We start from the raw sequence: 26,929 nt of genomic DNA, 5'->3' as shown, positions 1-26,929 counted from the left end.
GTGGAATTTCAAAGTATGAAGCTCCTTGTGGACCTGCAATTTGGGAAGAGCCCTCATAAAATCTCATTTACTCTGAAGTTTGAGGACCAGTGAAAATCAGCTATGAAAAAAAAAAATGTAATGACCTCAATTTTATGTTTATTATTTACAATACATATTAACAAAAATGACATTTAAGCCATTTGTTTTAACCCTATACAAAGAGAATCTTCATTATCATTTTAGTGACTGCTTCTTCTGGTCTATGGAGTGAGTGAGTGAGTGAGTGAGTGAGTGTGTGTGTGTGTGTGTGTGTCTGTGTGTGTGTGTGCATACATTGTAGCTAACGTCCACGTGGTATGTGATAGTGAACCAGGCTCTGGTGACAGATGAGAAAAAGAGTGTGGTCTTGGCTGTGGCACTCCTACAGCAATATTAAGCAACGCCCACCGTAGAGTCCAGTCTCGCTCGCCTGTTCACCTGCTCTTCCTTCTCCTCCCGCAGGTATATATTATCAACGTGACCTGGTCCGACTCCACCTCCCAGACTATCTACCGGAGGTACAGCAAGTTCTTTGACCTGCAGGTGAGTTTGCCAGAGCCAGATGGTGGCCTGAGCCTCTGATGGGCTCCTGTCTTTCGTGTCCACATTCCCCGGGAGAACCCTGAAGAGAGCTAAGGGCCAGAACCCAGCCGGCACAGAGCGGGAGATGAGGGAATCCCTGCAGAGCAGCCAGGCTTGTTGCTGTCTTGACGGCTGCATGCAGACCCTCTTCTCCCTTAGCCTTGGGGTGGGAACCATGGGGAGGCAAGAAGGCAGTTGTGGGTCGTCTGTGCCTGAGCAGACTTCTCTGTAAACATCCATGTTTACAGTTACTTATCTGTAAACATCCAGATGAGACACAAGCCACTGATCATTGCTAGGAAAGGAAAGCAAACACATGGAGAAGACCAAAACAGAATAAGCAGTTTTTAGAACTACATGCTGGCCATACCACTGGGTCTGCCTGTCTACCCAAACAAGGCGCTTGCTACCTAGTGTGTACACGGAGATGGTAAGTGTATGGCTCTGATCCATATAGGCGTGTTCCTTCAGCAAGACAGTAGTGCAAAGCCACATAATACAGTTAAACACAGCCCTTTGATGCTGGCTGATTCATTTTAGGGTCTTTTGGTGACAAGTGACTATTTTATGCTCACACTGGCTTAGACGAGAATGTTCGAGAAGCTCGTACAATTGACCAGAGAGTGAGAAGGACTCTGGAGCATTGGGGCTTCCGCAAAGCCCAAACAACGATCAGCTCTCCCTGTCTTGTCTCTGCCTCTCTCCAGTACTGTCCTTGGCCCTGCACTCGCACACGGAGGAACTTAGCTCTCAGTAGCCCTTGAGTTTCATGTCATACCAATACCGTAGACACAGACTGTCTCCCTGTTCTAAGTTGATAAATCCTAAGGAAGACTTTGACTGGTCTGGACTAATCACAAGCCCAGAGGTAGAGGGTCTTGGAGTGTAGACAGGAGCCCTAGCAGGGTAGGGGTGGGGGTGTCACCCTTGTGTATCACTGTGAATGGGCAGCACCCTTCCTCTGTCTGGAAGGGGAAGCTGAGATGCTCAAGCTCCTTCCTTAGGATGTGAGTGTGATTTAGACCCACAAAACCACGTGGAAGAGAGATTTGTTTCCAGCTCTCGCAGCCCGTGGCCAGACCTTCTCTTTACCCCTTAGCAGTGGGCCGTTTGGAGAGGCAGACGCAGGCCTGCGTGTTCGTGCATTAATACCTGCTTTTATCTCACGGTCGTTGTCACTCCGTCTATGAGACAAACCTCTTAAAAACCCAGTTTCCCAGATTCTGGTCCCTGTGGTTGAACAGTATGGGACTGACTGTGTCTCTGCACGTGAACATGGAAGCACTCATGACTCCTGCCTTCTGCCTCTCCTCCCAGTCTTGCTCAGTCTCCTTTAGTCTCTCCAGGATACACTGGTGGGATTTGCCCACACCCCATCAATGGGTACAGTGTGTGGGGACAGGAAATGATAATGCAGTTGGGCAGAGTGTAGACCCTGAAAGGGCTCATTGATGAGTTGGAAAGAGTCTAGAAGCCTGGGGAAACTTCCAAATCAGAATTTCTATTCTGGTCCCATCCCCTCCCAAGTTATAGAATCTCACAAGAAAGGAATGCTGTCCCCACCCCCCACCCCCAGCCCTGCCTGAGGACTGACTTCCTCCTATCACAGTTAGAAGGGACACAGGCATGGCCCAGCTCTGTGATGTGCTGGCCCTGGTCCTGGAATGACTATGCTTGTGGCCAAGCTTGTCTGTGTGGGTCATCCTTTAGCCTTGTGTGCACACATTCAGTTAGTTTCAGATCAACAACATTTACTTACTTGTGTGGGGCATGTGTGTGCTGCACATAGAGGGCAGAGGACAGCTTGAGGGAGTTAGTTTTCTCTGTCCACTCTGTGGGTCCCGGGAATTGAACTTAAGTCCTCAGGCTTGGCAGCAAGCCTCTTCACCTGCTGGGCCATCTTTCTGGCCCCAAAGATACTTCTAAGCCAGGCCTGGTAGCGCATGTTTATAATGTTAGCACTTGGGAGGTAGAGGCCGGGGGATAAGGAATTTAAGGTCATCCTCAGCTACATAGTGAGAGGGCAGCTTGGGCTACTCAAGACTATGTCTTTAAAGAAGGAAAACATTAACTTTTCACTTCCACCTTGAACATGTACAGGTTCTTTTCTTCGTCATTTTTCCCTGAACAGTGCAGTGTAGCAGTTCTTGGCATAGGATGAGTTCCAGGGGCATTCCTTTACATCTCTGTGGCGTGAATTCACTTCCTCGTGGTCATGACTTTCTTACTTATTGGGGTTGCTGGCCTGACGAGATGACTTCACAGGCAGAGAGACCCTCCACTATGCTCAATTGTGGTGGTACTGTGTTCCCCAAAATATTGTGTACCCTAATAAACTTATCTGGGGTCAGAGAACAGAACAGCCACTAGATATAGAGGCCAGAAAATGGTGGCACACACGCCTTTAATCCTATCACTTGGGAGGCAGAGATCCATCTGGATCTCTGTGAGTTCAAAGCCACACTGGAAACAACCAGGCATGGTGGCTCACACCTTTAATCCCAGGAAGTGATGGCAGAAAGCAGAAAGATCTATAAGGCGTGAGGAGCAGGAACTAGGGCTAGTTAAGCTTTTAGGCTTCTGAGCAACAGTTCAGCTGAGATTCATTCTGGATGAGGACTCAGAGGCTTCCAGTCTGAGGAAATAGGATCAGCTGAGGAACTGGCAAGGTGAGGTGGCTGTGGCTTGTTCTGCTTCTCTGATCTTTTAGCGTTCACCTCAATCCCCAGCTCCAGTTTGTTTTTATTAATAAGACCATTTAAGATTCCTACTACACTTGATGTCTCAATTGTATCTCCAGCAACCGTCATCTGAGCATGCCCATTGGGACAGCTGTCCCAAAGCCTCTCTGAAAGCCAGGTTAGACTCCAGAGAGAGTCAAGATCATTTTAGATGTCAAGGTGGAAACAGGGGAAAGGAAAGGGCTTTTTCATCTGAGAGTAGCTTACTACTCAGCCCTCTGCAAGCAGGAGAGGGACCCACAGGGAGCTGGTCAGGGCACGGTCTCATGGCCACGTTTGTTTGGTTATAAAGGGTCTGCTTGAAGATGCAGTCAAGTTAAGCAGGAGGCAGACAGGGACCACAAATGCCCCTTTAAAGTCATCTTTTCATTTGATGTCTCTCCCTTATGACCTAGCTCCACCAAAGAAGGACAGGAAGGCTCCCAGGTCCTGGTTCCATTAGGGCCTGTTTCACAACCTGGGCTGCCAGGCACTGGGCTGCTGAAATTTCTCTGCAAACATTGGCTCATGTGCTGTTGGCCGCTGAGAGGGACCTGGCAGTGAGTGCCACTGGGTCAATATTTGGTCAGAGCCAGAAGAACCCTTGAGCTTCCCCCGCACCTCTTGGAAGACAGTTGAGAGAGCTGCCTGGGTCTGCTTATTTGCTCTAAGGGCTAAAGCTGTTTCGAAGAGCTTTTCTCTCTCTTCCTCATTCATCTGTCTTGCACTTCCCACCTGCGTACTCGGCACAAGGCCGCACTTGGTTTCCAGGTCTCGAGTTAAGCCTGAGTGAACAAAGTATATGGTCCCCAAATCATTAAAATTCAGCTCTGAAATGATGTGCTGGCGGCTGTTACGATATTGTTTATGGAGATTCATGGATCATTGCATTTTTAGAATTAGAGTTCTCTGTCCTCCCCCTCTCCTCCCTACCTGTGTGTGTGTGTGTGTGTGTGTGTGTGTGTGTGTGTGTGTGTGTGGTGTATGCAGGTGCATCCACCCTTTACTCAACAATACAGAGGCTAGAGGAAGCCATTGGGTGTAAGATGCCCTGTTCTATCACTTTCCACATTATTCCTCTGGGAGGAGTCTTCCATTGAGCCTGGAGCTGAGCTGATAGCCCATCTCTACTCCACCCCACCCCCAGCTCTGGGGTTGCCGATGTGTGCAGCCATGCTCAGCTTTTTCCATGAGTTCTTGGAGCCAAGCTCAGGTCCTCATGCTTGTTCAGCAAGCACTGTTGCCCACTGAGCCATTCTGCACTGCAGTCTCTAGAACTGCAGTATTTTTTATCCTAAGGCCTTTGCTTTGCAGGTTAAAAAAAACTGGGCCAGGCAGTGGTGGTGGCGGCGGCGCATGCCTCTAATCCCAGCACTCGGGAGACAGAGCTGGTGGATCTCTGTGAGTTAGAGGCCAGCCTGGGCTACAGAGTGAGTTCCAGGACAGGATCCAAAGCTACACAGAGAAACCCTGTCTCGAAAAACCAAAAAAAAAACAAAAACCAAAAAACAAAACCACTTTGAGGTTGGGGATTTAGCTCAGTGGTAGAGTGCTTGCCTAGCAAGTGCAAGGCCCTGGGTTCGGTCCTCAGCTCTGGGGAAAAAAACAAACAAACAAAAAACCTGTTAATGTTTCAGTTGGTGAGAAATTTTGTGTGTGTGTGTGTGTGTTTATGTTTGTGTATGTATGTGTGTGTGAACGCACATGTGTGTGCAGGCCAGAGGTTGACATTGAGTGTCTTCCTCAATCCCTCTTCACCCTATTTAAGGTCTCTAACTGAACCCTGATCTTGACGATTTTGCTAGATTGGTTGGCCACTGAGCCCTAGGAGATCACTGAATCCAGATGAGACACAGCAGGGAAAAAACATGGGGAGGTAGTTGCTGAGGTGTGTGTGTGTGTGTGTGTGTGTGTGTGTTGTGCACGCACATGTGTGTATTTATACATGTGTATGTGGTGTGTGATGTGTGGTGTGTGTGATATATGGTGTGTGTGACATGTGTACGGTGTGTGTGTGGTGTGTGGTGTGTGTGATGTATGTGGTATATATGGTGTGTGTGATGTGTGGTGTGTGTGTAAGTCAGAGAACAACTTGTGGAAGTCATTTCTCTCCTTCTTTCCCTTAGATTTCAGGGCTCTAACTCAGGTTGTTAGGCTTGGCCTGGTGTCTGCTGAGACATCTCACCCACTGATATATAACTACTTTTTAAAAGATCTAGAAGGCTGGGCGGCAGTGACACATACTTTTAATCGCAGCACTCAGAAGACAGAGGCAGGCAGGTCTCTGTGAGTTCGAGGCCAGCCTGGTCTACAGAGTGAGTTCCAGGACAGGCACCAAAACTACACAGAGAAAACCTGTCTCAAAAAAAAAAAAAAAAAATCTAAAAGGATGTACTCCAGGTTGGTAACGGTTGTCTCTGGATGGATTTTAGGGGCATCAATGGGAGAGAGGCTTAGTCAAAGGGAACTTTACGGTCATCCATGAAAAATAGAATAGTATTTAAGAGAAATCTGGGCAGAGGTGGGAAATAAAAAATAAAAAATGTCTCTTGTAGTCATTACAATAATGGAAAACAACAGGTCTGAAGAAATTGTATCAAGAATACATCTAGTAAGAGAAATAAAATGAAAATAATAATTTAAGTTACATTACCTCATTTTTCCTGGATCATCATTCTAGATCATTCCTGTGGAATGTAACTACTTAGATCTCATTATAACTAACTCCAGGGACCTATCCAAATTATCTTGTCAAACTGGAATCTTGTATTCAGATATTACTTAAAAACCCACGAGCCGAGCATTGAACGGGAAGCACGTTGGCAGCGTGCTCTGGTCCTGATGAAGTGGTAGTGAGTCAGGTAGGGGCGCAGTGGTTAGGACGAGCAGCATCCGGGACTGAGATGGCTCGATTCCAAAAACTGAACTCCAGCAAGCCTTACTGTATCCTCTCTGGGCCCCTGTTTTCTTCTCTTAAAATGAAGTCATTACAAAGACCTGCCTCCTAGGATAATAGAAAGAATGAGATGATAGATTCCATAGAAAGGAAGTCCTTGGAAGAGCAAGAGCAAGGGTCTTAGAGAGGGAGGTGGACGCATCTCTAGTTCAGCCCTCCAAAACGAAACTCTGGGAGGAAATAACCGGGGATCCCCACCCCAGCTAGGAGCGTGGGCTTCTTCCTGTGCTCTTAAGATGGATTTCACTTTTGCCAGCCAATGTGGTCTGATCTTAACGCTGGAGAGGCAGGTGGCGGTGTAGAGGATTCCCTGGAGGAATACTCTCATCTCCGAAGTTTAATTACAAACTCACTTCCTCCCGGCCAGGCTGCTAGGAAAACACTGTTGTTGTTATTGTTCTAAAGTAGTTACAGGTCCACAGCTTTTCCTCACCCTTGGAGAGAGGCATCTTGTTCGTGATGGAGTATGGAAGGACTTCTGGGCTCTGGAAGACTTCACTGGTTCCCGGCAGTTCCCTTCTCCTGGGGCTGGCTCCGGTTTCCTGTGCCTCTGGGGCCCTGTGTGAACTCCAGCCTTTCTCTTACCACTAGCAGGTCCTGCCTGAGGGAGAGTGTGTGGGGCAGATGGCTGTGGAGGGATGGGACGAGAGGCCCTGGGTGAAATGGTCTCTAGAGGTCAGCTCAGGATGGAAAGCTTGCCACTGAGTTTTCACCTTTGAGTTACTTGTGGTCTGCTGGAGGTCTTGGAAAAAGCTGAGCCCCCCACCCCACCCCAGGCATGTGAGGTTTGAGGCTTCCTGTGCATGTAGGAACACCCTTATACAGGTGTTGCAGGAATCCTAAATGGTCTTTTAATAAAAACCAGATATTGAGGTAAATGCTGAAAGATCAGAGAGACAAAGGAACAAGCCACAGCCACTTCTCACCTCACCAACTCCACAATCCTCTGACTGAATGTTCTGAGTCCTCAGCCGAAAGGCTGTATCTAGTTCCTGTCTCCACGCCTTATATGCCTTTCTCTGCCCAGCCATTTCACTTCCTATCACAACCTTCCTAGTGCTGGGATTTATGGCGTGTGTGCTTCCCAAACACTGGGGTTAAAGGTGTGTGCCACCACTGCCTGGCTCTGTTTCTCTCCGAGACTGGATCAGTCTCATGTAGTTCAGGGTGGCCTTGAACTCACAGAGATCCAGACGGATCTCTGCCTCCCTAGTGCTAGGATTAAAGGTGTGTGCCACCTCTGCCTGACCTCTGTGTTTAACTCTGTGACTGGCTCTGTCCTCTGATCTTCAGGCAAGTTTTATTAGAGTACAACAAAATATCACCACATACAGGTAGGGCTTCTCAGGTCCAGAGGGGCTCAGAACCTGACTTAGAACACATGGAAAGGGTACCACAGGAGAGGACGCGATGTCAGAACCGGTGCTTACACATCTGTGAGAAAGGGAAATAAGACCTAGAAGTTGGCTGAGGCTCGAGAACCGTGTTCAGAGTGCCGCTCTTAGAACTTTCTAGCTAGGCCAAGGCTCTGGGTGCAAAGAGCCTCAGAGCCTGTGAGGCAGCCCAAAGCTGTACGGCTGTCCCTGCACCTAGGCATCACCATAGAAACCAATGAGCTTCTCTCTGGGCAGCTGACACTGGATCCAGGCACCCACCTATTAGGTGCAGGGAATTCAGCCATATCCTGTTCCTACCAGATGTCAGGTCCAATCGGATCAGCCTCTCCAGTGTGCCCTGGGAAATCCGAAGCCATTTTTGCCCTTTGTTGCTCCCTTGGCTCTTCCTTGGGGTCAGGCTGGAATCATTAACTCACATTCAGGAAGTTCTTTCTTAGACAGGAAAATCATAACAGAAATTACAGTGCCTGTCGTCTCCAGTATCAGCATAGACTGCACATTGGTTTTAAACTTCTAGGGGAAGTCTTGTAAATGAGGACACTTATGAGTGAGGAGGGGTGATGCCTGTACCCCAAGTCCTTCAGGGCTGCTGAGAATGTGTCTCAACTGGAGAAATTATCTACATGTGAATATCACAATAGGAAAGGCACTTGCTTTTCATAAAACTGGTATTAACCATGTTCACTAAGGAATGGGTAGAGTTGTATTTCGCAGTTAGAGGCCTTTAGAGATAAAGAAAGGGTGATAAGTAGCTGGCACTCAGGTTACCTTGTCCTAACATGCCCACAACAGGCTCACACACTCTCCCCTACCAAGTCTGTGACAGACGTTGTTAATTGATCATGAGCCATATGATTCTCAGAATCTCTGAAAGAACAAAACTAGGTATCTTCAGGATGTCACCCCTATCACTTAGCAAAGGACCTTTGAGGTGAAACTGATTGACCCCCTTCTGATCTGTCTCCTTACCCTTATTTGATAAATGAGGGAAGTAGACCCCATGTGTAACTTTGGACTTGGACCAAGGGGCCTGGGCAGGTGGCTCAGTGGTTAAAGAGCTTGCTCTACAAGCAGATACCCAGAAACCCACGTAAATGCCAATGAGTGTAGCTGCTCTCCTGTAATTCCAGCCTTGGAAAGCAGAGAAGGAAACCCCAGAACAAGCTGGCTAGCAAGACTAGCCATATCATCAAGCTCTGAGTTTGAGAGACCCTGCCTCACTGAATAAATTGGCAAAGCTCTTAGGATGAATCCAGCATCACCCTGGAGCTCCCATCTGTGCATTCCCCACACATATTTGTGCCTACATACGTTATGTATACACACATGGAAAATAGAAATTTAAAAAAAAAAAGGAAAACAAACAAAACCTCCCCCAAATCCATGGCACCAACAAGCCAATATGACTTGTGGTGCCCCAACTTCTGGTTCATTCCAGTTGGGATATTTCTAATTTTGGTGAGGAGGGCGGGAACCTCTGATGTCTCACCGTCCGCTGCTTAGGAGGCTGCTAGTGGAGGGATGGGAGCCCGTTCCTTTGACTGTGCCAAGAGCAAAACTCTTGCTAGCTTCTAGAAAGGTCTTTCAAAGCAGTCTCTCTTGGGTTCCACTGCTGCCTGGCGCTCAGCCCGTATCACCTCCCTCTTACTGAATAACAACCCCAGCTCCACCAAGGACCTGTCTGTCTGAGTCAGCACACACCACTGTGCCCGCTTGGAGCTGCACACCTTGTTCTCCTGGTGTAAGGTGTCATGCTGGGGTGTGTTGGGGTGTTATGTCAGGGAGGCCTTGGAATGCAGTTGCCACCCAATGCACCGCCCTCCTTGGCCTAGAAAATTCAGTTTGTCTTCATTGAGCCCCATCCACCCCTCTTTGGAGGAAAGTGGTAAAGAGGTACACAAGCAGACAGTGCATCCCTCCAAGCTGGAGGATGAAGGGAAGGAAGGTCTTTGGTGGTGGCCAGGTGAGTGTGTGTGTGTGTGTGTGTGTGTGTGTGTGTGTGTGTGTGTACCTGAATTCTTTATTTTTTACACCCCTCCCACCCCTGTACCTGAATTCTTAAGTTTCATCTGTGATCAGTTTACTCCTTCCTGCCAGAGGGAATTCATATTTCTCCTGATACCTCCTGAGGAGTGCCAGTTAAATGCCTGGCACTCTGTGACTGGGGACTGGGGACTCCAAGGGAAGAGGCGAGCTGACAGCCCTGGTTTAGGTGGGAGCCATCAGCTAGTGGCAAGAGCCAAGAATGGTAATAGTGTTGCCCTGGTGAGGATCCTCAGTGTAGGCCACCCACATGGGCCTGTGTGCTGGGGCATCCCATCCGTGCAGGGTGCTCCCTGTTGGAGGCCCAGAGGTCTTGACAGTCTGTGCTTCCCAGCTCCAGATGAGGGCAACAATTGGTTTCTGACTGTCGTGGAGCTAGGCATATGGGACAGCTAAGATAAGGGAGGGCAGCTTGAGTTGTGGGCCTTTCTAGGGGAAGAAGAGTTGGTTTGTCTTCCTGGGAGATGTGAACTACGTCAACTCCACTCCTCATCAGCCAGCCATCAGGGGCCGAGCCTCAGCGGCCGGCCAGGTGATTTTAGGTTCTGCAATCCCTGGATCCGAGGGATGCTTGTTCAAGTGAGACTGTGATAGGAGTTACCGAAGACCTGAGCTGCTTCTGTTAGAGCCTGCGTTTAGCTGGGGCCAGGGAAAGGGATTTCAGCTCCCCAGAGACCCCCTACTGTTGGATGACATCTGGCTGTCCAAGGACTTATGCAATTCCTGATGCCACATCCCTGACGCCCAGAGTGGGGGGACAGCAGCCCAGACAGTGTGAGACAGATTTCCTTGGGTTTGGTCCTCTGTCCCACCCCTTGCTGCAGATTGACTCGGGGCCATTACCTAAACCCTAGAACTCTCCACAGGTGGATCTGTATTGGTTGTCTTTGCAAAACCTGACTCTGGCTGTGAAATGTTTTAAGGGACAACACACAGGAGACCTTCCCCACCAAGCCTGGAGCAGCCAGCGAGCATTACTATTGTGGGACTGTGGATGTAGATTCTCTGGGCAATGAAGGAGCTCCAGGGTTCTGCAAGTGCCTGCCCAGCTGAACTCGGGGAACAGTTTCCAGCTCCACAAGGGTCTTGGGCATCCCAGGGGCTTCGATGAGCAAGTGTCCCTGGCTTGGCCGGGGACAACTTTCAAAGCAGCCAGGGCTTGGCTCTGTCTGCTAATTAGGGAGCCTTCATCTGCTGCCTGGCAGAACAGAGTGGCCAGTTCAGCCTTGCTGGAATGCTGGAGGATGGGGGAAGTGGCTAGGCACTGGTAAGGGGGGTCCAGAGGCTAAATGGATGACATTCAGATATACAAAATAAAAGTGAAAAAAGAAAAACTCAAACAGGAAGCATGCGGCTGTGTCTGGGCTGGCGGGGAGATGCTTGCTGAGGTGGCTCTGTGTGTGACAAGCTGGCCATTCTTCCCACTGTGTCTCCCAAGGGCACCTCTGTGAAGGCCAGCCTGTCTCCCTCCCCAGTGAGACAGACTTCTTTTGTCTTGGGTTTCCTAGAGCCTCACTTCTCAGCTTGGAGCCATAGGAAGAGGACTCCCCTGTGGAGGGCGGAGGGAACCCCTGTGTGTTCAGTAGATGCTGGCCCTGCCTGCTCCTTTCTCCATCGGGCTGTTCAGTGGAGGTTCAAACAAAGCAGAGGGTCTGGGCCAGAGGGCCACAGTTCTAAGAAACTCGTGTAAGACGGTTCACATCTATAGAGTCCATCTACCATCAGTTTTTAGTGCATGCTGGGAAGGACTGACGCCTTCAGCGGCCCTTCTTTCTCTCCCAGGGGAGAGTAACTACTTACTGCCATCTCTGGGCCATGCTCTGTCTGGGCCCCTGTGCAGACAGCGAGCTAACAGTGGACTCTCCTGCTTCTCCCTCTTCTGGCCTGATAGGGTCACCTGCCTCTCCCTACCTGTTCCAGTGACTAATACCGCCCTTCCTAGCTGGTCCTCTGGGGCCATGCCTATCCTGTTGCTGATTTAGAAAAATAAAAGCAAAACCAGTAAGCAGAGGGCTCTTGTAGGGTTAAGCTGGACCCTGAATACCCACAGCAGTCAGCAGATAAGGTGGCTTCGGGAACAGGTTTTCTGGGTTTTATTTCTCTTGCTGAGGCAGCGTTCTCTAGTCCTGGGGAGGAGTGAGCACCTAAGGGTGTTTGTGGAGGACTAGCTGGGTGAATCATTGTGTCTGGTCAGGCTGAGGAGTGGAGACTGGGCTGTAGACTGACCTGGAGGCGAATGATCTGTTCAGGTGGATGTTCTGAAGGTGACCCTTCTAAGTGTCTTAACTCGTAAGACATATTTGTGCATCTGCCATCCCATGTGCCAAACCCAGCTGCTGTCTCCCCTCTCCACCCCTTTCCCCTCTCACCCCTTCTCCCCTTTCTCTCAGTCCCTGTACCATCTTCCACCCAGACCACCGCCTTTGCATCTTGAGTCCACAGCCTTCTTCCCAGGGCTTCCCAGCTTTCTAGACACGTCCCTGGACTACAGGCAGCTTCTCTTTCTTGTTATTTTTGACTGAGAATTTCCACTCCCGTCTAGGTCTACATGGTGAGACCCTGGCACAGAACCGTTTTCAGTCCTGTGGAATATGCCAGGCAGCAGTGGACCTCTGCCGAGAGCTAACACGTGTGACATTTTGCTGTGTTGCCTTAGTTCTTTTTGGGGGGTGTGGAGAGAAGTATCTGTTGAGTGAATATTAGAGTCCCTTCCTCCTGCCTTAGTGCTGGGAGACACTGAGCAGACAGACCTGGAAGTGAGTCTAGGGAAGGGCTGAGGATCCCAAACCTGAGAAGAGGCTGCTCAGAAGTGCAGAGGGAGGACTGCTTGGCTCGTGTTGAGAGGTGTTGGTGCCCCCGCCCCTGTCCCCCTTTGAGGCCACCAGGGTCTGGAGACCTCACTGCAGCCATCACAGTCTCCCTTCACTGGGTCAACCACAGGGCAGGGCAGCTACCTGGAGGGGTGACCTCTAGCCAGCCGGCAAGGTGGGCCGGAGAGCACCCAGATATCCAAGGACATTTTCCCTGTGGCGTTTCCTGGTTCCCTGACAGACACACTTTTCCCTCCAGGAAAGCCTCTGAGCAGAACTCAGCTGGGAAGGCAGGCGGGCATGGCTCTCTGCGTGGGCTGTTTTACAAGGCTTCCCTGGGCAACTCCACCTAACTTTTATTTTCTCTCTGGGATTTCTCTTTTCCCATCCGGTTCCACTTTCCCCCTCCTTCCCCGAATATGGAGGAAGCCCTTGCCTGAAGGAGATTCCTGGGGGCGATGGCAGAAGACTCCTGTGGGCCCCGAGATCAGCCTTAGAAACCTGGGAGGAAGTCATCAAAGCCAGAGTCAGCCCAGCTTTGATGAGTCAGGCCAGCTGTTAGGAGCCCCTGAGGTATGACAAGAGATTCAAGTCTAGCACAGAGAGCCGGCTCTTCCTCTCAGCTCCTCACAACAGCAGTGCAGTCCTGACCACTCTGCTCACACCTGGGCAGCTGAGGGACCTCCTCAGGCTCCCTCTCCCCTAGTGCCTCACTCCAGGCTTTCTGCCAGTCATGGCTCTCCTTTTCAGACAGAAGTCATGTCATACCATGGCCCTGTGCAGAAGCATCCTGGAAGACCTGCTGTCTTTTCAGAATGAACTCTAAACTCCTGCTCCTGACCCCAATGACGAGTTCTTGTGCCCTTTCAGACTGATCCTGGTTCCCTTACTGTTACACACACACACACACACACACACACACACACACACACACACAGCTACCTCAGAGCCTGCCCCTGCCCCTGCTTTCTCTCTCCTCTGGAACTCCCTTCCTCCCATCTTTCAGAGTGGATCCCTGAGCATGCTAGTCACATAACCTGTTGGCAAGACCTTCTTTGACCTTGTCTTCAAATCACTTGTCTCAACTGTCATCTTATCGGCCATTTGTTTACTGTCACGTTCCCCACAAAAACTGAGCTTTAGGAGAAGAAACAGCTTGGTAACTCCTGTTTTCCCAGTCACCAGAACGGTGTTTGCTCCCCAGGCCAGCGATGTCCATCAGTCCTTGTGAATGAGTACTAGAGAGAACCGGGTGTGGGAAGTGGTGAGGGGCTGCACCCTCCTCCACTTCAAAGGCAGGTGTGTTTAGCTTCCACTCCTCTGGGCAGGTCTCGTCTTTGCCTACAGACTGGCCCACTGCTAAGCTTCACTTTTGAGATCTGATGGAATCCGTGGGGACAGAGGGCATCAGGGCCTTGAGTTCTCAGCTGTGCTCGACCACTCCATGCCCTTGTTCAAACACGGAGTTGGGTGTGGCCAGTGTGCAGGGAGATGTTGCATTCCCACCCAGCTCTTAGCGGGTGTCTGTACTGCTGGTCTTGGGATTGCACCTTTGAATTGCAGCAGTGAAGGTCTAGGTCACTGAAGGACCAATCGGAAGCCTCTCTTCTCCGTTCTCGTTTTGTTCCTTCTTCTTGTTCAAGTGTGGTCTTTGGGCAGAGCTGTCTGTCCTAGCCTGTGCGACCAGGAAGGAATTGGACCTGGAGAGTTTGGACTCTGAGGAACATGTTTGGGCACCTCCAGAAGCTGCCTAGGGTGATGTGGACTGCCCTGGAGAAGTGGCAAGCTTGAAATGTCACACCTGCACCTACAGGAGTGTTGGTGCCCGACTGAGGCAGAGGTGGCCCCTCCCTGCACTGCGGCTTTGTGTCTCTGTGTGCTTCCTACAGACTTGTGGAACCAGGCTCTCCAGCTGTGGCCTGTTCACTTTTGGAGGCAGGGCTGGCAGGAGCTAGGGGAAGGATGGCTCACCTCGTGCAGAAGCCCCTGTCTGGGGGCTGTGCTGCCTGAGTTGTGTGGATCCAGCTCATTCATGGGAGGACCTACGATTTGCAGCCCCCCCCCCCCCCCCGCCTTTCTTTTTGTTTTGTTTTGTTTTATTTTGTTTTTTTGAGACAAGGTTTCTCTGTGTAGCTTTGTGCCTGTCCTGGAACTCACTCTGTAGTCCAGGCTGGCCTCGAACTCACAGAGATCCGCCTGCCTCTGTCTCCCGAGTGCTGGGATTAAAGGCAAGCGCCACCACCACCCGGCCGGTCTTCCCTCTTTCAGTCTGGTTCAGGAGACCTTGACTAAACCTCTTTGTATTAGGATACCCCAACTGCTGTCTAACAGACTCTCAGTGGCTGAACTTTCATTTTCTGTCCATGTCCCAGACCAAAATAAGTCAGTGGCAGGTGGCAGGTTCAGCTCCAGACAGCCACTCAGGAGCTCGGACTCGCCTGTCTGCAGACCGTGTCCCACAGATTTGTATCTAGCTGGAAGTTACTGAGGAGACTGGAGGATTGCCGGGGGAGTTTTTAGGTTGTGCCTGTGGGGGTGAGGGTGGGTCTCGCTCCTGCTCACATTCCACCTATCAGGATGCAGTCACATGACCGTACTGCCAGCAAGGGAGGAAGGGAAGTGTGGGGTAGATGTGTCCCATTGTGTTTTGGCCACTGTGGTGGACAGTGGGACTTTCAATTCCCAGATTCACTTCTAGACATTTACAGGTACTGACAGGTCATGTGAACAGATCATCTGACAAAAGTGAAGTTCTAGAAGCATGACCAACCTGCAGAAGCTACCTGCAGAGGAGGGAGCTGGAGGACAATGTGCTGTGCTGGTGAGGACCACAGACAGCTGTGCAGTGTGGAGGATACATGTGAGGCAGAAGGACACAAGACTACATATGCCAGTGGCGGAGGCATCCAGCATGCTGGTCCCGTGTGGGTGGCAGAGATTCAGGAGAGGGTATGAAGCCCAAGCCAGCAGCACTCAGAGCTGGTGTTTACTTGGCACCCTGGGACTGGGCACTGGGACATTAGTGACATTCATGTGGTAGTGAAATTTGTAGTAGGACAAAGGGGAGCATTGGGGAGGTGACCTCCCCAAGTTACTGGTTCAGACAGTAACCCTGGCCAGAATTCAAATGGCCTGCGTGTCCTTTGCTGGACTCCCTTGTCTGGGCAGACAATAATAGTAGCTTTGTGAAGTGCCTGAACCCTACCCCACACCCGCAGTGCCTTGCTGCCTAGAAAGGCTCGGCTGGGTCTGACCCACACTCCGCAGTCACTTCGAGGGGAAGGCTGGTTAAAGAGCTGGCGTGGCCCATTGCACCCTTGCCTTTTCCTCGGCCTCTTCTGTTTTTCCTTTTGTACAAGACATTTGTGGGGAAAGAGCTTTGAGGCCTAGAGAGACCTCGACCCATTTAGAACAGAGCAAACAGCTGGGTAGTGGTGCACAGCTTTAATCCCAGCACTGGGGGAGAGGGGAACAGAGGCAGGCGGATCTCTGTGAGTTTAAGGCCAGCCTGGTGTGCATAGTGAGTTCCAGGACAACCAGGGCTACATAGTGAGACCTCAAAACACACACACACACACACACACACACACACACACACACACACACACACACACACGGCAGCGGGAGAGGGAGAGGGAGAGAAAATAGAATCGAGTAAGCAATAGGAGAAGAAGCCACTTAAGTAGAGAAAGAAGGAAGGCCTTAGCTTGTCATTCAGACACGAACTGCTTGCTTGGCCTCTCTTTCCAGCAGGAGGCCACGTCAGAGACTGGACCAGAATCTCATTGCCCTGGACAGCAGTTTGGCCCTAAAGGTCTGCCTAGGCCTCATCTCTGCTATTTATCCCGAACTTTGGGCAGAATTTGATCCCAGGGTAATCAGGGTAGTTTGGGAACCACAGTCTTAGCCATATGGAAGGTAAGAATCAAAAACTGAGGCTGGGGGAAAGGACCCATTCTGTTCTCCACACCTCACATCTTCAGTTCCCCCCCACGCCCACAGATGTTCTGGAAGGTTTGTGTGGGAGAGGGAAGTGTTGGCAACTTTGGGGTTAGTTTAGAAGTCTCAGGAGGGTCTCTGGCAAGGTTAAGGAGGAAGCTGGGTGACCGTGGCCAGGCTTGACCCTGCGTGGTTATGTCATCACCCTCCCTGACCTGGCACCAGCCTCACCCTGGCCGTCTTCTCCCCGACCCCCAGATGTTTCTTTTACCCAGCCTTTGTAGGAGCCAGATGTGTCTTTCTAGAATTCTACTTTCAGTGTGTTCCTCCTCTGCTCAGCATCCTCCAGGGACTCCCTGTTGCCTTGAGCAGGAAGTCCAATTTCCTGCTCTCAGATTCAGGCCTGTCCTCTTAGGATCAGGCTGCTCCAGTCCCGGCCACCTTCCCAGAAGCGCCAAGGAGAGCCAGGACTGGCTCACTGCAGTCTGGGGAGTCGGATGGGGATGTACTGTTCCCCGGGGGAAACCACATCTCATGGTGTGTGTGGCCTGCTCACTTCTCCCAGAGCCAGGCTGGAAGCTGATTGAGCCCACACCTCTGCTCTGCACAGTTGCCACAGGCTGTCCCGGTGGTCTACTGCCCTGTAATTACACCTACCCTTCCCTCTTGGCCGAAGAGAGCTGAAGTTGCTTGGGGATTAACATGGGGTGAAGCTAAGAGTTTTAGGATCCAAAAGGCTGTCAAGTCACCGAGGATGGACCCTAAGGCCTTTCAGCCATTGACAGTAAGGAATGCCTGGGCCTAGCAGACTGCCCAGCTTTCCTGATGCCTGGCATCAGAGACGGGCTGGCACCAAGGAGTCACTTAAAACAGCCCAGGTATCAGAGGCTGGCAGTAAGCCAAACCTGCTCCTACCTGTGCCATCTCACGTAACCCACACACCACTTTGTGGTATTGTTTTTACTCAGAGATGATGAACTGACTAGCTTTATGTCAACTTGACGTAAGCCAGAGTCATCAGAGAAGAGGGAGCCTCACATGAGAAAATGTCCCCATAAGATCAAGCTGTAGGCAAGCCTGTAGAGCATTTTTTAAATTAGTGATTGATGGGAGAGGACCCTGCCCATTATGGGTGTGGCCTCCCTGAGCCCGTGGTCTTGAGTTCTATAAGAAAGCAGGCTGAGCAAGCCATGGGGAGCAAGCCGGTAAGCAGCATCCCTCCAGGCCTCTGCCTCAGCTCCTGCCTCCAGGTCCCTCCCCTCACTGCTTTGGATAATGAACTGTGACATGGAACTGTGAGTGAAATAAACCCTTTCCTCTCCAAGTTGTTTTTGGTCTTGCTGTTCCATCACGGCAGTAGTAGCCCTCACTAAGACAGATGAGAAGACAGGACGTAGGCTAAGTGGCCTCGCGGCTGCCATGCCAGAAGGGGACAGGCAGAAGCTGGGACTTCAGCACTCAAGTGTCCCGTGGCCGACTGAAGTAGTTCTGCTGCTAAAGCGATGTGGAGGGGGCACTGCTCCTGAGTCTCTGTTCTCCGTGTGTTCTAGGCATGCCGCATGGTTCCCCTCCTTCCGCCTGACGTCCGTCCCCAGGGAAGGGATAACAGTAATGCGCCTGCGTTTCAGCGGCCCTTTCTTGAGTATTTTTGCTATACCCATGGACGCAGACATGACAACTGCTTCATCAGTGTGGTCACTGATGCCCAGAGAGGGTTCCCAGTTCACCAAGTCCTTGGCGGACTGGAACTGGAGCCCTCTACGTGACTCCGGTCCAGTGCTCTTTTTCTTGCAGGGGTGTGGAATGAGCCCATGGGCGTAGACATGGGGAAGACAGTAGCCAGCCTGCTTGGGTGCCTTCCAGGCACCAGAGAGAAGGCTCACAGTCTGGAAATAGTGGTGATAGCACTGTCAGCTTGTGTCAGCCACCCTCTCTGCGAGTCCCTCAGCACCTGGTGGTAGGCGATTGGCCCAGCCTCCACCATGTTAAATGTAACACACGTCCTGGCCAGACTCGCCCCACACACACCCACTGCACTGCTGGGAAAATCTGAGGCTTTCACTCTAAGGCTGACCCACGCACACCAGCTGGGCAGCTCCCTGCCCCTGGATACTCACAGCTTGGTAGGGCCTGGCCAAGACAACTCCCACCGTGTGCTTCCTGGTCTCTCCACTGGCCTTGACCTCAGAGGTGGAGCATACTGGGGAGACTGTGCTACTGTTCCCACCAAACAGACAAGGAAACAGATCTGTGTGCAGCCGCTCAGCTCAGCCCTGTTTATTCTTCACGTTCACTAAATTGCTATGCCAAACCACTGTGACTCCAGCTTCTGGGAGGAGGAGGAGGAGGAGGCAGAAAGTTCCCGTTAGTGGTTATGTGTTGTCTTAAGGTGCACATTGTGTGTATGTGTGTATGTGTACACACGTGTGCACAGTGAAGAATAATGAGTTTCCCAGTCCATACATTGACACCTAAACCCCAGGACCTCAGGAAGTGGCCATATCTGGAACCAGAGTCCACAGGTAGATCTGATTCTTTGAGATGAAGTCTGTTCTAGAATAGGCCAGGCCTCCTGTGCAGCATGACTGGTAACCTACTAAAGGGGACACTGGGTCACAGGGAGAGGCAATGAAGACAGAGGTGATGCTTCATCAGCCGTGGAGTGTCCTGTGTAGCCATAATCACTAGATTCTAGGGAGAGGTGAGCAGCAAGGTCTTCCTCACAGCCCCAGGAAGGAGCCAAGTCCATTGACACTTTGGATTTGAGATTCCAGTCTCAGAACTGTGGGACATGTCATTTACACCACCTAATTTATGATACTGTGTCATGATGGCCCTGGCAAAATAATCCAGTCAGAAAACACATGGCCTAGGGGTATAACTCAGTTAGTGGAGTGATTGCTTAGCATGCACTGTGTCCTGGGTTTAATCCCCAGCACAACATAAACTGGCCACGGTAGCCTTCACCTGCATTGAGGGCTGGAGGCAGGGAGATGAGAAGTTCACGGTCCTTCCTCCTCAACAGCACCCCATGTTCTAAGCAAAGCCCAGCCTGGGCTATATGAGACTGTCACAACACACACACACACACACACACACACACACACACACACACACACACACACACACACGGGGGTGGGGAGCTATATGCTGGAAGTGAGGGTGGCCTCTAGAAGCTGACAAAGGCATGGGGAAGCTTCTCCCCTGGAACCTCTAGAGGACGCATCTCTTCTCCACCTGACGGGATGGAGATGGCTGCTGAGTGACCTTGTTGCTTCAGCGGGCTCTCTGGGGTCTCTCCTTCCGCGCTCCACCCCTGGAGCCCCATCCACGAGTAGCAGTATCCTCCAGCTGACATCTGGCAATGACTCCATCTCATTTCTTCGAATTTCTGGGGCTGTGTCAGCACGCCTGGCCCACTGTGGAGATGTACATTGGGTATCTGCCCTTCCCAGCACTGGTGCCAACTGTGCGCTCACTCCCAAGTCTCCGGAATAAATGATTGAGAACCTCCACCCCGGATCTCACCACTTTCCCTGATGCGCGGTGGCAATTTGTGGGATTCGGGAACAAGGCTGTCCAGTCCACTCTGACTGCTTCCTGTAGCACCGCTGACCCTCACACTCGCAAGCCTTTGTCCCCCGGCCGAGCTGCTGACTTTGTTTACCCCAGCTGTGTTAATTCAGAGCCTACCTCCGTGGTCCTCTCCGGCAAGTCTGTTTTGCCCGCCCATCCACTAATCATGGCCCTTCCCTAACTTTCATTATGTGTAAGCAACATGAGCCCCATCTAAAGCTACTGTCTTCCTGTGTGGGTGTCCCAGCTCACTCAGAGCCTGGGCCGTGATTCACACTCTGCATCCTGCCAATGTCCCGTGTAGACCACCATGGTAAAGGGAAGGGATCTGGAGCAGTGGCAGCTGCATGCTTTCCAGAAGTTGCTCAAGGAAGACTTCTTTGGAAGCTAGAGTGGGCCCCTCTCAGCACTGGGGAATGTTCTGGTACCGTGCATTTTGGCTTTAACGTGTTATGGTGCCATGACTCAACAACCAAGTCATCCTTGCCAGGGAGGAAGTGTCCTCTCTGCTGTCTTCCTCTCTCCCCGGCTTCTTTAATGTTAGGTTAGCTGCGTGAGGTGCTGACGTGATTTTAATGGGGGAGCTAGACATCCATCCGACCCTCCACCTTCAACCTCATCATCTGGGAGCTCCAGTGACAGCCTCCTCCTAGGCTGCCGCCCCTCTCTGTCCTGCAGAGCACCACTGGACCATCCTTCCTTGGGTTCTCCAGTCTTTTTTATGAGTTACAGCACCTTGCCCATTGCTCGGACTTGCAGAGGGTTACCTGGTTAGCTGGTGTGGTTTTGGAGCCCAGGTTCCACGCTTGTTTGCTCTGCCTTATGTGTAGGTCATAAAGAATGGGGGGAAATGATTATGGATACATCTCAGGGAGAGGCCAGTGTTAACAGAAGTTCTCTCTGCTCCAGCCCCACTGGACTTGGTATTTCTGTCCTATGTCCTTGCTCTGCTGGGTTCTCATTCTATTCAGTATTGAGATCTCATTTCCTCCTGCCCGCCTCCTCCCCCTTCCTTCCCTGCCTCCTCCTTCTTACCCATCAGTCCCTCGCTCACGCCTTCTTCCTCTCTTCATCCTTACTAAAATGTGGTAAGATATACTAAGTCCAACTGGAACCTTGGTGAACTGCACAGTTCAGGGATGGTGTGTTCCCTGTTGAACACCCACCACATTTTCTTCTCCAGGTCTTCTCTTGTTTTCTCAAGGACTTCATGTCTTCTTATACCAGCCAGGGATTATACTGTTTTTAGTGGGGAACAACAACAGAAAAGGTCCGAAGGTGCGCATCTCTTGGGAAAGCTCTGAGTTGATGTGTAACTTCATATTGGTTGTGAATGCCAACAGTTTCGTTTCTTCCCAGTACTAGAGCTTGACCCAGGGCCTCACACTCTCTTTTTACACTTGGTTTTGAGACTAAATCTTACTAAGAACTTTCTATCCTTCTGCCTCAGCCTCCTGAGTAGCTGGTATTACAGGCCTGTACCACGAGACCCAGGTTCCTTTCTAGACTTAATGCCTCTCAACAAACACTGTGTGTGTGTGTGTGTTCCTTCTTAATTAGTACAAATAACAAATATAAATGAAAATGTGTAAAATCTTCATATGTGCTGAACAAATTAAATATTGGAAGTCTCAGTTGTTAAGAAATCTATTCTTATGAGGGACGTGGTGGCCACGTCTTTAGTCCCAGCACTCAGGAGGAAGAGGCAGGCAGATCTGAGTTCCAGGCTAGTCTAGGCCCCAGTAAGTGATGCCTTGTCTTAAAAAAGGGGGGGGGGGCAGGAGGGGAGAGGAAAGGGGGGAAAAATGAAAAGAAAAAAAGTTATTTTTCCCTAGATTGGTGTGTAAATTCTATGCATTCCCCTCTCCCCAATCTCAAGAGCTTTTATTTTATAGCAGTGGTTCTCAACCTGTGGGTTGTGACCCCCTCTGGGAGTCAATGAACCTTTCACAGGGGTCATCTAAGACCATAGGAAAATACAGATATTTACATTACAATTCATAACAGTAGTAAAATGAAAGTTATGAAGTAGCAACGAAAATAATTTTATAGTTGAGGGTCACCACAACCTGAGGAACTGTATTTTTTTTGCGGGGGGGAGCTGAGGATCGAACCCTGGGCCTTGCGCTTGCTAGGCAAGAGGTCTCTACCACTGAGCTAAATCCCCAACCTCGAGGAACTGTATTAAAGGGTTGTAGCATTAGGAAGGTTGAGAACCACTGTTTCATAGAGATTAATCAACATAAATTTTTTAATTGCAAAGTATCTAAAACCACTAATTTTGAAAAAGGAAAGTTCTAAGACTTAACAAAATCCTGTAGAAATCAAGAGAAGGTGGTATTGGGGTCATGGAGCAGCGTGAAGTCTTGAAATAGACTGGAATTCATTAATTTTTGACAAGAAAGCTAATTTAGAAGGCAGAGGATCCTTCGCAGCAGACTGCTCTGATGAAGAGCTGACTTCCCCTGAAATCTGTGCTGACATGTGATGTCAGGTTTGATTTGAGCAGAGAATTCTGCCCACTCCCTTAAATAAGAGGATATTGCTGATGATGACTTTAGAGGGACCACCCAGTCCCTCATCTGTGACTTGTCATCCTGTCACCTTGGCTCAACGAGGATGCCTCACTGTTCAGGGGCATTCCTCTTCAGGACTTAAATAAACAGTTAGTCACCGGGCTGCGGCTGTTCCTCAGTCCTTGTCTCCCAGGCCCAAAGCCCAGGTGCCGCGTAAAACTGGTGTGGTGGTGCCTGCTTGTAATCCCAGCAGGTGGAGATGGGGTCAGAAGTTCAAGGTCATCCTCAGGTACACGGTGGGTTCCAAGCCAGCCTGGCCTCCCTAAAACCCTGTTTTAAAGAGGGGGGAGGGTATAAATCATAAAAGGTATGTGAGTTAGTCAACCAGGATAAACAAATTGGAAGTACGGTTGGGATTCAAAGGAAGGAAGTGGTGACCTTTGGCTGGGACCGTCCTATAGGTCTCTTAGAGTAGGTCTCACTGGGAAGGCCGGCCTGGAGCAGAGGGGAGTTACTGGAAGAGTATACCAGAGGGGTATACTGGAAGAAAAGCTGCACTTAACATGATTTTACTTAACTGGGTTTGGGGGTTCTTGAGCTAGTGCCTTGGTATGTAGCCTAGGCTGGCCTTGAACTCAAGGTTTCCTACCTCGGCTTCTAGAGTGCGGAGATTGCAAGTGTGAGGTGCCACCCCAGCTTGCATTTACTGTCCTTGCCTCTGAGATACACACTGAGGTGACCCCAGCATCTAACAACTGCCAAGGCCACGGGACAAAGGAACTCTCGAGGTTTCCTTGCTTGCTTGTGGCCCTACAGACTGGGTGCCTCTTTTTTTTTTTTTTTTTTTTTTTTTTTTAAGGGGACTTTGTAGGGCTTCATAGAGAAACCCTGCCTCAACACTCATGCGCACACTCTTTCTCTGTCTTCACCCCCCCTCCCCCGGCAATGTTCTTTTTGTTTCCTAGGTAGAAATGGTCTGACTCTAAAGGATTAAGGTTGGAACCCTGGAGCCCAGCCGCACAGTCCCTGGGGACTCCTCCCCTCTGCTGTCCAGCAGTTGGGCCTCTTGGGTTACAGATGTGCCCTGCTTGGGTGGGGCCCACCTCCTTTCTCCCCAGAGTTTATTGCTGCAGAGCCCTGCCCTAGGAGAGCCGTGGAATCAGCGCTGTCTGGCTGAGCCAGCTCCTGGATCCAAGCTGTCCTGTATCTCTCTCACGACCCACCCCTTAAATAAACAGTCCTGCACTGAAGGGGTTGTGATGTGCTTGCAAAGGCTGCTGTAGCCAGGCGCCTCTCACTCCTGGCAATGAGACCTGCTTTTCTTCCGACCTGACTCAGGGCCTTCGGGAGTGGCAGGAGAATCCGCTTGCCTGAAAAGGTGGTGCCGCAGAGCTCCACGATGGGTGAAACCTTTCTCACTGTCCGTGCTCCTGGGCTTCCTCCTCATGCAAGCCTGGCCAGGTCTGTCCAGGAAATAGCGCCTGAGCTTATGCTTCTTGTGGAACCCAGCCTTGCTCGTCAGGCACTGTGGGGCTTGCCCACCTCTGAAGGGGTTACATTGGCATTGGAGATCCAAGTGCAGACACACTGCCCACCATCCAGCCATCTCAGGTTCTTAACTGTGCAGCTCTTCAAGACCAAGTGCTGATGCCTTCATATACTGCTGGCTCAGCTCCATTGGGCCACCTTATTTGGTGTTTGCTCTGGAGCCAGGGCTTTTGATTTCTTCGAAAGGCAACCTTTGGGCAGAGAAAGTATCACTGGCGGCTAGGTAGCCTGGCTTTGTGGCCCATGGCCGTGGGCTGGACCACAGGACTCATGACTGGGAGGCCCCACTCCAAGGCTCTGCTAACTTAGCTGTGGTGGGTTAGGGGACGGGGCCTGGGCACTACACCTGAGGGCTGCCAGTGTGGAATGAGCCAGCTGGGAGCTCACAGCTCTGGGGAAGGCCTGCTGACTCAGCAGATGGTCTCGGCTTGGCTGGGGTGGAGAGGAGGGAACCAGACTAAGAGTTCCACCAAGAGGAAGAATTAGGAAGAGTGGGTTGATGGGCCCCGCAACATACCCTCATCCCCACTGTCCCCACGCCTGCCAGGCTGTCAGCCAACCCTGCATCCCCAGGAGGCACATAAACCTGTAGACGAATTACTAAACGGTCTTATTAATAAACACAAAACAAAACAAAAATAAAAAAACACAGAGCCAGAAACTGGGATTAAGGCCTGAGAGAGATCAGAGGCATAGGAAAAGCCACAGCTAACCTCTCCTCACCAACTCCACAGCTTCCAAAGGGACCTACTCCTGTATACCCACACCTGTATATGCCTTTCTGTTCTGTTCTCTCATTCGCTATCTCAGCCCTGCTACCTCACTTCCTCTTCCTGCCCAGCTCTGTCACTTCCTTTCTGTCTGTACAGACCTCCAGACCTCTATGGTTGGTGCTGGGATTAAAGGTGTGTGTCACCATGCCTGGCTCTGTTCTCCAGTGTGGCCTTGAACTCACAGAGATCCAGACAGATTCCCTGCCTCCCAAGTGATAGGATTAAAGGCGTGTGCTACCATTGCCTGACTTCTATATAGTGGCTGGCTTTTCCCTCTGATCTCCACTCAATTTTATTAGGAGACACAGTATACTGGGGGACACAATACATCACCACATAAACCCACTGCGGAAATTCAGATTGTGCTCCCGCTGGGAAGACTGGGGGGGGAGGGGAAATGTGACATCATTGTCAAGGGGTCATCTTCACCCAGAATGTGGAGTATTTACCCAGAGCCACCTCCCCATCCCCAAATCACACTTTTGAGAGCCACTGTTCACTGGACCAGGGCTGTCAACAGAGATACAATGTGAGCTACATATATAATAAAAGCAATTTCTGGTAGCCACTTTAAAATGTGAAAGGAAACAGACAAAGTTAAATTTTAAAGTATTTTTATTTGAAGGCTGGACAGGTGGCTCAGTGGTTAAGAGCACTTGCTATTCTTGCAGAGGATCTGCATTCGTGTAGCACCCATATCAATAACTCCAGCTCCAGAGGATCTGATACTTCTGGCCTCCGTAGGCACCTGCACTTGTGCACAAATCTACACACACTTCACACACACACACACACACACACACACACACACACACACACTGTTAAAGATAAAATACATAAAATAAATAAAAGTAAATATTTCATTTGTAAGTTGTTCTAGAGTATTCTCAACATATAATCAATACTAAATTCCTTTTCCCATTTTAAAATTTTATGTATATGAGTGTTTTGCCTGCGTGTATACCTGTGTATCACAATGACTGAGAACGCCAGAAGAAGGCGTTGGATCCCCTGGAACTAGAGTTACTGATGGCTGTGAGCTCTGTTAGCAATCAAACTGGGGTCCTCTGGAAGAGCAGTCAAGGCTCTTAACTACAGAGCCATCTCTCCAGCCCCCAATATAAAATTCTTAATGAAACACTTCTCTTTCCCTCCCCTCCCCTCCTCCCCCATCTCTTCTCCATTGCTCTCTCTTTTTTTTTTTTTTTTTTGGGTTTTTCGAGACGGGGTTTCTCTGTGTAGCTTTGCGCCTTTCCTGGATCTCGCTCTGTAGACCAGGCTGGCTTAAACTCACAAAGATCCTCCTGCCTGTGCCTCCCGAGTGCTGGGGTCAAAGGTGTGCATCACCACCACCACCACCACCACCCGGCTTCTTTTCTCTTTTATACTCTTTGTCTAGCATGTTTTACGTGTACAGCCAACCTCGACCTGGACTGGTTGTATTGCAAGTGATCAGTTTCCTGCATGGACAGAGGTTACCCTGTGGGTACTGCAGCCGTACAGCTTTGCTGTAGACCGTCCGTACATCAGCAGCTTCTCTAGCAAATGTGAGCTGGAGAAGTGGAGGGCCCCGGCAGTTCAGAACCAGAACTGCATCCCCATTGCTCACCATTGCCGCGCATACTTGGTGAAGCACCACCAGAAGAGCTCCTCCGTGCCAGCGCTGCTGTTTGACTTAGCCCTAATGTGTAGCAGAGGCCTGTCATCCAGAAGGCATGCTGCGTTTGGGGAGGAAAGGGATGGATGCATGAATATCCCATGTCCCTCCCTGTCCACTCCCCCTAGCTCCACAGTCCCTGTGCACAATTAGTATGAGTCAGAATCTGAAAAGAAAATGTTCACGTCAGAGACTATGTGAGTGGTAGAGCTGGAGGACAACTTGTTTGTTACCTGAGGAGAAACTAGAAATGACAAAATCGGGGCACAGAGGAGGAGGGCAGTCAGAAGGTAAAGAAAGCCAGGCATGTGGGTGCACACTTGTAACCTCAGCACCCGGGAGGCTGAGGCATGAGGGTCAAGAGTTCAAGACCAGCTGTGCTGTATAATGG

General features: G+C 50.5%; 1 protein-coding gene across 2 annotated transcripts in view; it reads left to right on the top strand.

Annotated features, from left to right (window-relative positions):
* Positions 1 to 489: 489 nt before the first annotated feature.
* The window catches only part of Sh3pxd2a (SH3 and PX domains 2A), a 160,511-nt gene continuing 134,071 nt past the window's right edge, over positions 490 to 26,929 (top strand). The window contains exon 1 of one of the 2 annotated variants that reach the window (XM_036171892.1): positions 490 to 564. The gene's annotated coding sequence lies outside the window, so the exon portion shown is untranslated. The remainder of the gene's footprint in view (positions 565 to 26,929) is intronic. The other variant, XM_036171883.1, reaches the window with a different exon arrangement.

The sequence above is a fragment of the Onychomys torridus genome, chromosome 1, assembly GCF_903995425.1.
Source record: "Onychomys torridus chromosome 1, mOncTor1.1, whole genome shotgun sequence".
Taxonomy (NCBI): Eukaryota; Metazoa; Chordata; class Mammalia; order Rodentia; family Cricetidae; genus Onychomys; species Onychomys torridus.
This window is presented reverse-complemented; position numbering and strand designations above follow the sequence as displayed.